Here is a 10,568-nt window from a genome sequence, read left to right on the forward strand (position 1 = left end):
GAATAACATAAACAACTTGAATTGTCTTAAGAAAACCAGTGCAACTTTACCATAATTCTGCCTCGGTTTATCGGTTTATCATTTACACATGTGCGTTACAATAGCACAAAACATTTAGTAACAGGCAGAATATTGGTCAAATTGCATTTACTTTTCTTAAGACATTTCCGTTTGTTCATATTTGTTCAAATTATTCATGTTTTTTATAAAAGTATAGTTCGGAAATGTAAACATTTTCATGTAATTATACTTTTTTAAACCAAAAAAACCAAAGAAAGTTTGGGGTTATCATTATTTATAGGTTATTATGATAATATTTTACTGGTTCTGACCCACTTGAAATCTAATTGGACTGTACGTGTCTGTATGTGGAACCTGAATTAAAATGATTTTGACACCACTGATTGTTAATATCTTCAGTGTAATTTTTTCATTTCACAAATTCATCCCACGGGCCGGATTGGACCCTTTGGCGAGCCGGATTTGGCCCCTGGGCGTATGTTTGACACCTGTGTTATAGATGATTTGATTTGTCTGTTTTTTAAATCATTTTATAAGAGTTTAAGAGTTAAGATTCATCTGTGTCTTAACAAGTAGTGAAATAGAAAACTGGAACGTGAGAATCACTGAGTCTGTTCAGTCATCTGCCCCGTCCTGACCTGTGACCCCGGACCTCCTCCCCCACCCTACCTGGACCTCCTCACCCTTACCTGTCTCATCTGAGTAGATCAGGGCTGTCAAACATGCGTCCCGGGTCCCAAATGCGTCCCCCCAAAGGTTCCAATCCGACCCCTTGGATGAATGAAGTGTATAAATTCCACAGTCCAGGCTGTGGAACTCATTTTAGTGTTGGTTCCACATCCAGACCAATCTGATCTACAGTCAAATAATAACAGCAGAAGAACCGACGAAAAAGAATGACTGCACATTTACTACTGGGTTTGATGGGAAAAAAATATTACATTATGTCTATGAATAATGACAGCTTCAAATTTTTCTTTGTTTTAGTGCAAAAAATAACATTAAATTCTGAAAATATTTCCATTTCCAAACTCTCCTGTACCAATAAAATGTGACTAACCTGAACAAATGTGTCCAACCTGAAATGTCTGTATTAAATTCAGTCCAGTTTGAACTCTTTTCTTCCTGTTCCTCAGTGTTTAGTGTCTTTGTAGATCTGATCCAGAATGCACATGGACTAATGATAAACTGAGGCAGAATATTGTTAAAATTGCACTGATTTTTCTGAAGAAATTTCAGTTTTTTCTGGTTATTCACATCATTTTTGTTTGGATAGTTTATAAAAGTAAGTATTTTCATAATTTAATGGGGGTTTTTGCACTAAAACACAGACAAAAATTTGTAGTTGTCATTATTTATCGGTTATTCTGTTATTATTTTACTGGTTGGGTCCACTGCAGATTAAATCAGACTGAATGTGGAACCTGAAAGAGCAGGAGTTTGAGAACCCTGGACTAGATGGACCCCTCATGTGCCCCCACCCTACTGCATCTTTACAGACTGGAACTACATCGGCAAATGGGCGTCCATCAGTCCTGGTGCATCGATAGTCTGTCTGTAGCCTGGGGGTGGATCTCTCCTTTACTGTGGTTCTCCCTCAGGTTCCTCTTTTTCCCACTTGGGGTTCTGGAGTTTTTCCTTACTGAGAAGGAGGGTCTGAGGACGGGGGATGCCCAGGACATTAATCCATTTCCTTCATCTACCGTTTATTTGACTGTTTTCATATCCAGCTAATTCTGTAAAGCCCTGTGAGACAAACTTGTGATATTGGGCTCTACAAATAAAACTGAACTGAATGAGCCCAGTGAAGGTTCTCAAACATAATCAGTATTTTAGGGATTTATATGAACTAGAAATGGCAGATTTCTTTTTATATTTGTTGTTTCAAAAGTGTATATTTTCTGTTTTCTGTCTTCCCTGTACTTTGTTTTTATGTTTGCTGCTGTCAACTGTGTAATTTCCCCATGACGGGGTCAATAAAGTCTTCTAACTGTTCATGCTGTGTTTATGATGTCACTTCCTGTCCGTGCAGGTCTCAGTTTTCGGTTACGGTGCTGATCAACAGGGGAACTGGCACCACTACTGGGAGGAGAACCGCTACGCCGGCGCCTTCAGGAAGACCGGCGTCCACAGCGCCGACTTCGAGACCGAGGTCATCCACCGCCTCGCCGAGGAGAATAAGATCAACCTGCACCTCTGACCTCTGACCTGTGACCTGTCCTCTGGACCGAGTCCGGACCTGGACCGGGATCAGCACTGTGGGTCGTTGTGTGACAGACGTGGTTTTCTGTGGATTAGTCTTTTTCTCAGACACCTGATCTACCTGTGGGCAGAGTTCGGTGAACAGAAGCGCCTTAGATATCATGTGGGAGGTGCTTATATCAGTGGGAGGGGCCTATCACTAATGTGAGTTAAACGTATTTGTGTGCTGGTTCAGATCAACTTGCTGTCTGCGACTGCAACCACAAAAAACTCCAAGTGGAAAAAACCACCATGTTTTTTTTATATATATTTTATAGAATTTTATAGATATTAATGGGGATAACCTCTTTTTTTAATCGCAGCACTTTTATCTGAGGAAGTTCGACATCGTGTTATGGGCGTTTTAGGGAAAACAGAAGACAGGAGGCTGTAGGAGGGAGGGGATTTGAGGAAATGGCTCATAATTTACAACAAAAAGAGAAAATGGATGAGGCCTAGTTTGTTCCCAAACATCTCAACAAACCAATGTACAATCAACCTGTTAAAACTGAATAATGTTTATTTCTCCTGGACCACATTCAGATCCCACTTAGCACTTTACCTTTTTATTCCTAACATGACTTCTAATGGGTTTTTTCCTGATAATTTGTGACATAAATGTTTAAATTCCAGACTTTTTCACCCTTCCTCCTGTTCGTTTCACCTAAAGCGTCTCTAACACGTTGTCGTACTAAAATGTGTCTTCTCTTCGTATTTTATATCTTTCTTATTCCATCCATTTATCCTAACTCGAGCCGTCCTCAAAGACTGAAACAGGACGCAGATATCCTGTCGAATCCACTTTTGTATTAACGTCCTTCCTGACCATATATGGAGTGGAATGGGAGGAGCCTGTGTCGAGTAGGAGGCCTGTGTTTGGTTCTCAGCCTGTGATTGGACCATGTTGAATAGGTGTGTTTTCCTGCTGACAGTCAACGTGAGCCGCCAAACCTGTAAAACTGAAACGCTTGAGACGAGGCCACTTTGACAAAGGTTTATTGAAGGAAACGTGGTCAGAGTCCCAAACGGAACCGAACCAAAACCGCCGCCCACGTGACAGGAGTCAGCCCACTTCCTGCCGAACACCTGAAACTGTGAGCGAGGTTTCTTTTATAATCGCGAGGAAGGCGCCGTCTGATTGGCTGTGAAATGTCGACCAATCAGGTGGCGGCGTCCTCGCGAACACGAATGACCTGAAAATAGAAAACTCGTGAGCTGTGAATGTTTGACAGTTTGAATGTTCGTCTCCAGTTTTCAGGACGTTTTCATAACAGTTTCATCGTTAAATTCTGTTTGTATCGTGGAGGAGTTGGAATTATTCGAAGGTCAGATGTTTAACAGGTTCTACACAAGAATTAATGGACAAAAAAAAAGGCGCCGTTCATCTCATGCATCGTTTTTTCTTGTTTAGATGAAAGCGGACAAAGGCGGTGCAAATGATAAAACTACTTACGTCATTTGTCTTGTTTTGTTTTTTTATGACAGTTATTTGTTTTGTTGTTAAAGGCTATCTTTTGTTTTGTGCATCGCTTTTGTCCGGTTTCATCTTTTTTGTCGTTTTCATCAGGTTTCATCTTTAAAGTTGTTTCATATTTTACATTGTTTTGTCTTTTTTTTTTACTCATCTTGGTTTTGAATTTGTTTAATCTTTTTTTTACATAATTTTCATCTTGTTTTGTCTTTCATGTGATTTTTTTTTTGGACATTTTTTCTTTTCTGTTTCTTATCGTTTCGTCCATTAGGGTTAAAAATCGGTCTCGATGTGATGATGCTAAGCGAAGTAAAATAAAATACCGGATAAATTCCACTGTTAAAACTGAAGTCACGCGTCTTGAAAATGTCTGAGGTAGAAAGTCCAGATACTTGTGTTCAAATGGAGTCAAAGTAAATAAATACTGGCGCGCAGATACTGAAACTTCATGAAGTACTTGTATTTTGAGACTAATGTTTATGTGAAACCGTCCTGAAGCTGAAGCTCAGTAAAGCCTGCGTCATTGAGCGACTCGGCAGCGTTTTCAGCCGCTGAAGTTCGTTCCGGTGCAGGAAGAAGCTTTGTTGTAGTTGTTGAAGCCTTAACAATCAGAAATGCTGAGTCATGTTCTGACGCTGCTGCCGACGTCAAACAGGAAAAAGGAAAGGAGAACCTGCCCTGTGGTCCCGTGTGCAGAGTTAAGGATCTTAAAACTCAGGAGGTTTTTTTTTGGTTTTAAGACGTCGGAGCAGCAGCCGTCAGGATCCTGAGCTGGATCACAAACAGGTTCACGTGGAAACTGTTCATCAAAACAACCAATCAGCTGAGCAGAAACTGACCATGTGATCTGTCTGTCGACTCTGACCAAAACATGCTGTTTGTTCAGTTTTACGCCAGGGGTGCAACGGTGTCTGAACGGCCACAAAACTAACGGCGTTCATTCAGATATGAGCTGGTTTACTGAAAATGAGATCAATCACAACATTAAATGGGAATCATGACTATTTCACATATGAACCAGGTCGGGCCATGAAACCATCATTACCAGAAAAAAAACTAGTTGTTCATTATCTGTAATGTTTGATGTTGAAAATGATTGGTTTAATGCCTGTTTAAGCCAGTAAATCCAACTGAATAAAACAAACTCAGCAGTAAATCATCAATCATTGAAGAGATGTGAGGTTTAGCATTACTTTTTATACGTCTTTTACATTCTGTTCGTTTTATTGCATCAGTCGTGTAGTTTTTGGTGTTTTTTGTCTTATATTTTCAACTTTCTCTACACTACATCGAGTTCATCTTCATATTTTAGCATCTTTTACAATCTCTATCATGTCATTACTGTATTTGCATTTTCTACATCTTTTAAGTCATTTTCATTTTGGTTAATCTTTTAATAATAATTGAAAACTACAAATAACCCCGATTATTAACCTGGTTTCTTCAGCTGTCAATGTGGGTAAAAAAAAAAAAAAAAAATCTTTAACTTTGTATGTAAAAAAAAAATTTAAAAAAAATAATAATATTAATAAATTAATGATTAAAGCGTTTTTGCCACATCGCCCACACCTCTAAGCTAATTCAAAAACATCAGTGCTGCTTGTTCGGTGGTTTTTCCAGAAGCGTTGCACTCCTGTTAACAGCTTTAATTAATATTTTCACTGTGACTGATGAACACACTTTCAACCTGCTGAGCATTGTACATTCATAGAAACCAAACAGACACCAGCTGTCACTGTAAAGCAAATAAAGAATATTAGAAAAACCATTCAGAGCTGCGTTTTCTGTCATTAACTCATGTGCAGGTAAAGTTTGTCCTGAAACAGCAGGAAACGACTGTTACTGCAACAAAATGGATTAGAACACATTAAATCAGAAACGTCACAAAATGAAGTTACTTTTTAAACTATTTTTTCATTAATAATCTGTAAAAATAACACAATACTCATTCAACCAATTGGTCTGAAATCTCTTTTTTTTTTTTTTTTTTTTTTTTTACAATAAATTAGTTTTTTTTTTTTTTTCGTGTTACTGGTATGAAACTATAACTGGTATCAGACTCACCTCAGATTTTACATTTTTGTTTTATGTTGGAATTAATTGCAGATTGTATGATGCACATTATTTAGTTTCATTACACCTTTTCTCATGTTATTTATCATTATTTTGCTGCATGTAACACGCTGCTGGTTTTCCTCACCGAGTTGAATAGATATGTTGAAGTTGTTGAGGCAGCAAGAGGGCGTCAACTCCAGTCTGGTTTCAGGCTCCGCCTCCTTTAAAGTCTGCAGACCAATCACATCCAGCAGGTCGACAAGGCAGTGAGCGTCATTGGTTGATTCTAGACTGGCCGGAAGTTACAGAAGATGACGGCTGTGCTTAGTATCCCAGAATCCTTTGTGCTCAGGTTGTTCAATCAGAAATAAATAAATAATAGGTTGAATAAATTAAAGTTTTACAGGTGACCTTTCAAAATAGAGGTCCGGGGTTTTATTTTGAAATGTCGTCACCTGGTAAGTTTGTAAATATTCAAATGCACACTGAGGCCGTTTCCATAGCAACAGTGGCCGCAACCCGAGGGGGTCATCTGTAAGGTCGCCATGGTGATGGAGCCAGTTGCTATGACAACAAACCATCTCCATGTGGTGTTTCGTATCCAAGCGGTGGAGTTTTGACAGAAGAGGAGTCGGGCTTTGGTTCTGATCCAGGACCGGTTCTGGTTCCAGGTGGTCTGGGTCCGTGCAGGTCCACGTCAGTCTGACAGCAGCTGGACGAAGGAAGACGGGAAACAAACCCCTCTGTCCGGCTCGTCCTCGATGTAACCGTGCGCAAACACATGTTTATATGTACATACATGTGAAAATAGGCTCCGCCCACTGAGGTCTACTGGTCACATGACTGGCTATTCTAGGTTCAAGGTTTGGTTTTATTTCATGGTTTATATGTAAAACGCTGTCGGATGAAGGTTTTCCATGCATGTAACTTCCTCAAAGTTAAATTACAGACCAACCAATCACAGCAGAGGGTGATCCATGACAGCCAATCAGAAAGCAGGATGTTGGTAATGGAACATACCCACCAGTCGCTGTCATCCTGTCCCAGAACAACCAGAACCTGACCTCGGTGAAGCTCAGCTCGTCGTAGTGATCGGCCTGACAGTCGTAGAGCGCCTGAACCCGACGAGACGCCGACGACGAACCGCGAGGCTGAAGGAAAACAGGAGGAATTCAACAAACAGCGACCGAAAACTACATGAAGATTAGCATTATTTAAGAAACATTTATCGTGAAAAAAAAAGAATCATTTAGTGTAAATTATAAATACATTTGGCGTAAATTAAGGAAACATTTAGTGTAAATAAAGGAACCTTATGTTTTGTGAAAGAGAGGGAGGCTATGATTTAAGGGAAAGTTAAATTTACAGATTCATAAAGTACGCACTACGTTAAAAAGTTTCTGTATCACCATCTGTGGAGGAAAATTGTGGAACAAATTGTGTGTGGAGATAAAACAAATATCAAACATAATTCAGTGTAAAAAAAGATATAAAAAATTATTCTTGAGAGGTCCAGTATTTAATAATGACACGGAGGCCTGTTTGTTTATGGATGATGTTGTACTGATAAATCTGCTGGAATTATTGAAGAAAATGGTTGAATTGTTGAGTCTGTTTGTACGACTGTACTGCCATGATCATATTGTTGGGTGTAATTCAGTTACTGCATTATGGATTTGTTGTGGTTTGATGTTAAAATTACGAAAATAGTATAGTTTGACTCTTGTATCAAGTTAATGATAAAGGTGTAAAAGCACTGAGGGGTTGGATTAAATAAGTTCATACTTCTTCCTACTCCTTTTCGACCATGCAAAACTCAGACTTTTATGTACTTGGAGATAGATTCTGTCCATTTCAATGTTTTATTTTGTTTTGTTTTTTTTTGCCTGTTCGAAATAAATAAATGAATCAATCAATCAAATCAACCTTTTAGTGTGTTTCAAGAAAATATTTAGCATAAATTAAGGAACCATTTTACTTAAATTACTCAAAGATTTAGCTTTAATTTAAAAAAAAACATTAAGCATAAATTAACCAAACACTGAGCGTGAAATATACCTAGATTTTGCATAAATTAAACAAAAATATAGCATGACTTTTAAAAAACATTTAGCATGGATCAAAACAAACAGTTCGTGCCACATTACATGAGAAAACACATGTAGATGTTTGGTGTTTTGAGAATAATCACATATTGCTTTTGGTTTTATATGAATTAAATTAAAATGTAGTGAACTGAATATATACATAAAATCAATGGACTGACCAATGATCTGCGAGGAAGCGGCTGGGGGGCGGGGCCTCTGCTGTTGCAGTCGAAGCCTCTGTGAACGCTGACTGGTGGGCGAGCCATTGGATGGAGCTTGTTGGAGGAATGTGAGAAGTGGGAGGAGCTATTATCACTGTCAGCGCGTCGAAAACCTAAAAAAAACAACAACATAGATTTAAGAATTGAATGAAACCCAGAGAAAAGACGTTGAGCTGATGTGAGTGAGTTTTACCTCTGTCCGGACGTTCATTCACTGAGCCCAGAGGAGACGACGGACTAAAAAAAAAAACACACACATAGGTCGTTCAGTTTCTGTTCGGTAGAAGTCAGACGAGTCAAACTGAATTTAATTAATTATGTAAAGTTCACATTTTTTCACAGAAGATGAAGATTTTTCATCGTCACTATTTTATTCATCAGACACCACATCCATTCATCTGTCTCTAGGTTTCTTACAGACATAGATTAACTCATTTTATTATCCCTGTAGGAAACTTCAGTCTCTGCATTTTGTATTTGTATTTACTTGCACATAACAAACATGAAAAAAATAAAATAAAAGAAATCACCACGCAAGTAACACCACTGTGCAGGAGAGGATGGAAGCAAAAAAGGCTCATAGAAATACCTCCATGGAAAAACAATACATAAAAAAGAAATAAAGAATAAAAATATGATATGACTGAAATAATAATTAAAAGTAAAAACTACAAATCAAATGATAAACAGCCTTACATTTTTTTTTTGTAAATTAGAGTCTGTTTCAGATCCATTGTAAATAACGATAAAGAAGATTTTTATTGAAGATCAGGATTATTCTAAAGACGTGGTCCATGATATTTAGAGAATACTGACTCAGATTATTGACAGGTAGGAATTATTTTACCAATAATACCTAGCATTAGCATTAGTCAATTAGCATTAGCACATAGCATGTATTGTCAAGGAACGATTTGAGTCTCTGGACGATGTGAGTCTCGCATGTGTAGAAGCATTTATCTGTCGGCCATCTTTTACGAGTCGCTACGGTAACCTCACTAGGACAAATCTACCCTCCACCGCTCAGTTTCCCCCAGATTTAGATCACAGTGTTTGTCAGCTGGATAGGGCTGTCAGCTGTGAAGGAACCAAAGTAGGCATGAAAATTAGGTCTCGAAGTCATTTCTGATCGCTAGAAAGATACTCTTTGAAGCTGAAGTCTCTGTGCTTTACATAAGGTCAAGTCTCTAGACTTTAACACAGTGTTTTTCAGCCTTAGGCTCACCTGGAATTCAAACGGGGTCACCTGAAATTTCTAGTAATTGATAAATATATATATATATATATATATATATATATATTATATATATATATATATATATATTATATATATATATATATATATATAATATATATTATATATATTATATATATATATATATATATATATAATATATATATATATATATTTTTTTTTTTTTTTTTTTTTTTTTTTTTTTTTTTTTTTTTTTAATTTACCAATAAAAAAATATACGGTGAGTTGACCGAGACAATCCCAATCCATAACAGACATGACAAACTGTGGTTGTGAAACTGCAGCACTGTGGTTCTGTTTGTGTGTCACATGTTCACTGTGGTCAGTTTCAGATGCTGCAGCTCTTTCATAATTCATAGTTTCAGTTCTTGTTTGTTCAGTATTAATTGTCCTCCTTGTAAATCCCAGCTGGACTGACTGGACAGATCCTGAGCCTTTGTGCAGTAATCTACACCTGGATTTACTGCCTCTGTCCACAATAATAGACATTATATAGACTAAATGTCCTCTAAAATTAACATTTATTTGTAACATAGCATAGCAAACTATTACATGATCAAAAAAAAAATTAACTTTAGCAAAAAACATGTCTCTGTTTTGAATGCCTGGGGTCGCCAGAAACTTGTGATGTTAAAATGGGGTCAGGAGACAAAAAATGTTGGAAACCACTGCGTTAACATAATTTCACTCATACCACAGTGATTTGTCCTAGCAAGGTTGCCGTAGCGACATGTAAAAGATGGCGACGGAGATAAATGCTTCTACACATGTGCGACTCAAATCCTCCCTTGACGCATTATTAGCAGTGAGCTGCCACTGAAGGAGTTCGAGGACCAACTCCAGATCTCCATCAGCACCGTGGACGAGGACACCGACAGGAGAATGAACACGTATGTAAATCTATATGTAAATTAATAAACCGTTACATAGATACACACAGAAAGGCTGCAGTCCAACTGAAGGTCAAACCCAGAACCTTTTACTGTGACATTAAAGCCCTAACAACTACACCGCTGCACTGCCCAGAGGAACTAAAGCAGCACGAGAAACTGGAGTGAATGTGGCTTTGAAATTAATTTTTAGAGTAAGTTTTAAGCAATTTTTGGTAAATGAGCTGTGAAGCTTGTTGTGTTGATACTCACACACACTTCTTGAAGGACGACTCTGCTCCGCTGTAGATCCTCGGACTGGTCGGTAACACAGGATCTGAACATAAC

General features: G+C 38.0%; 1 long non-coding RNA gene across 1 annotated transcript; it reads right to left on the reverse strand.

Annotated features, from left to right (window-relative positions):
- Positions 1 to 8,151: 8,151 nt before the first annotated feature.
- LOC115419620 (uncharacterized) lies at positions 8,152 to 10,568 on the reverse strand. The gene is made up of 3 exons (XR_003935455.1): positions 10,494 to 10,568; positions 8,290 to 8,333; positions 8,152 to 8,209 (listed from the first exon to the last, which is right to left on the reverse strand). It is a non-coding gene; the product is annotated as an uncharacterized LOC115419620 (long non-coding RNA).

The sequence above is a fragment of the Sphaeramia orbicularis genome, chromosome 5, assembly GCF_902148855.1.
Source record: "Sphaeramia orbicularis chromosome 5, fSphaOr1.1, whole genome shotgun sequence".
In the NCBI taxonomy this organism is placed as follows: Eukaryota; Metazoa; Chordata; class Actinopteri; order Kurtiformes; family Apogonidae; genus Sphaeramia; species Sphaeramia orbicularis.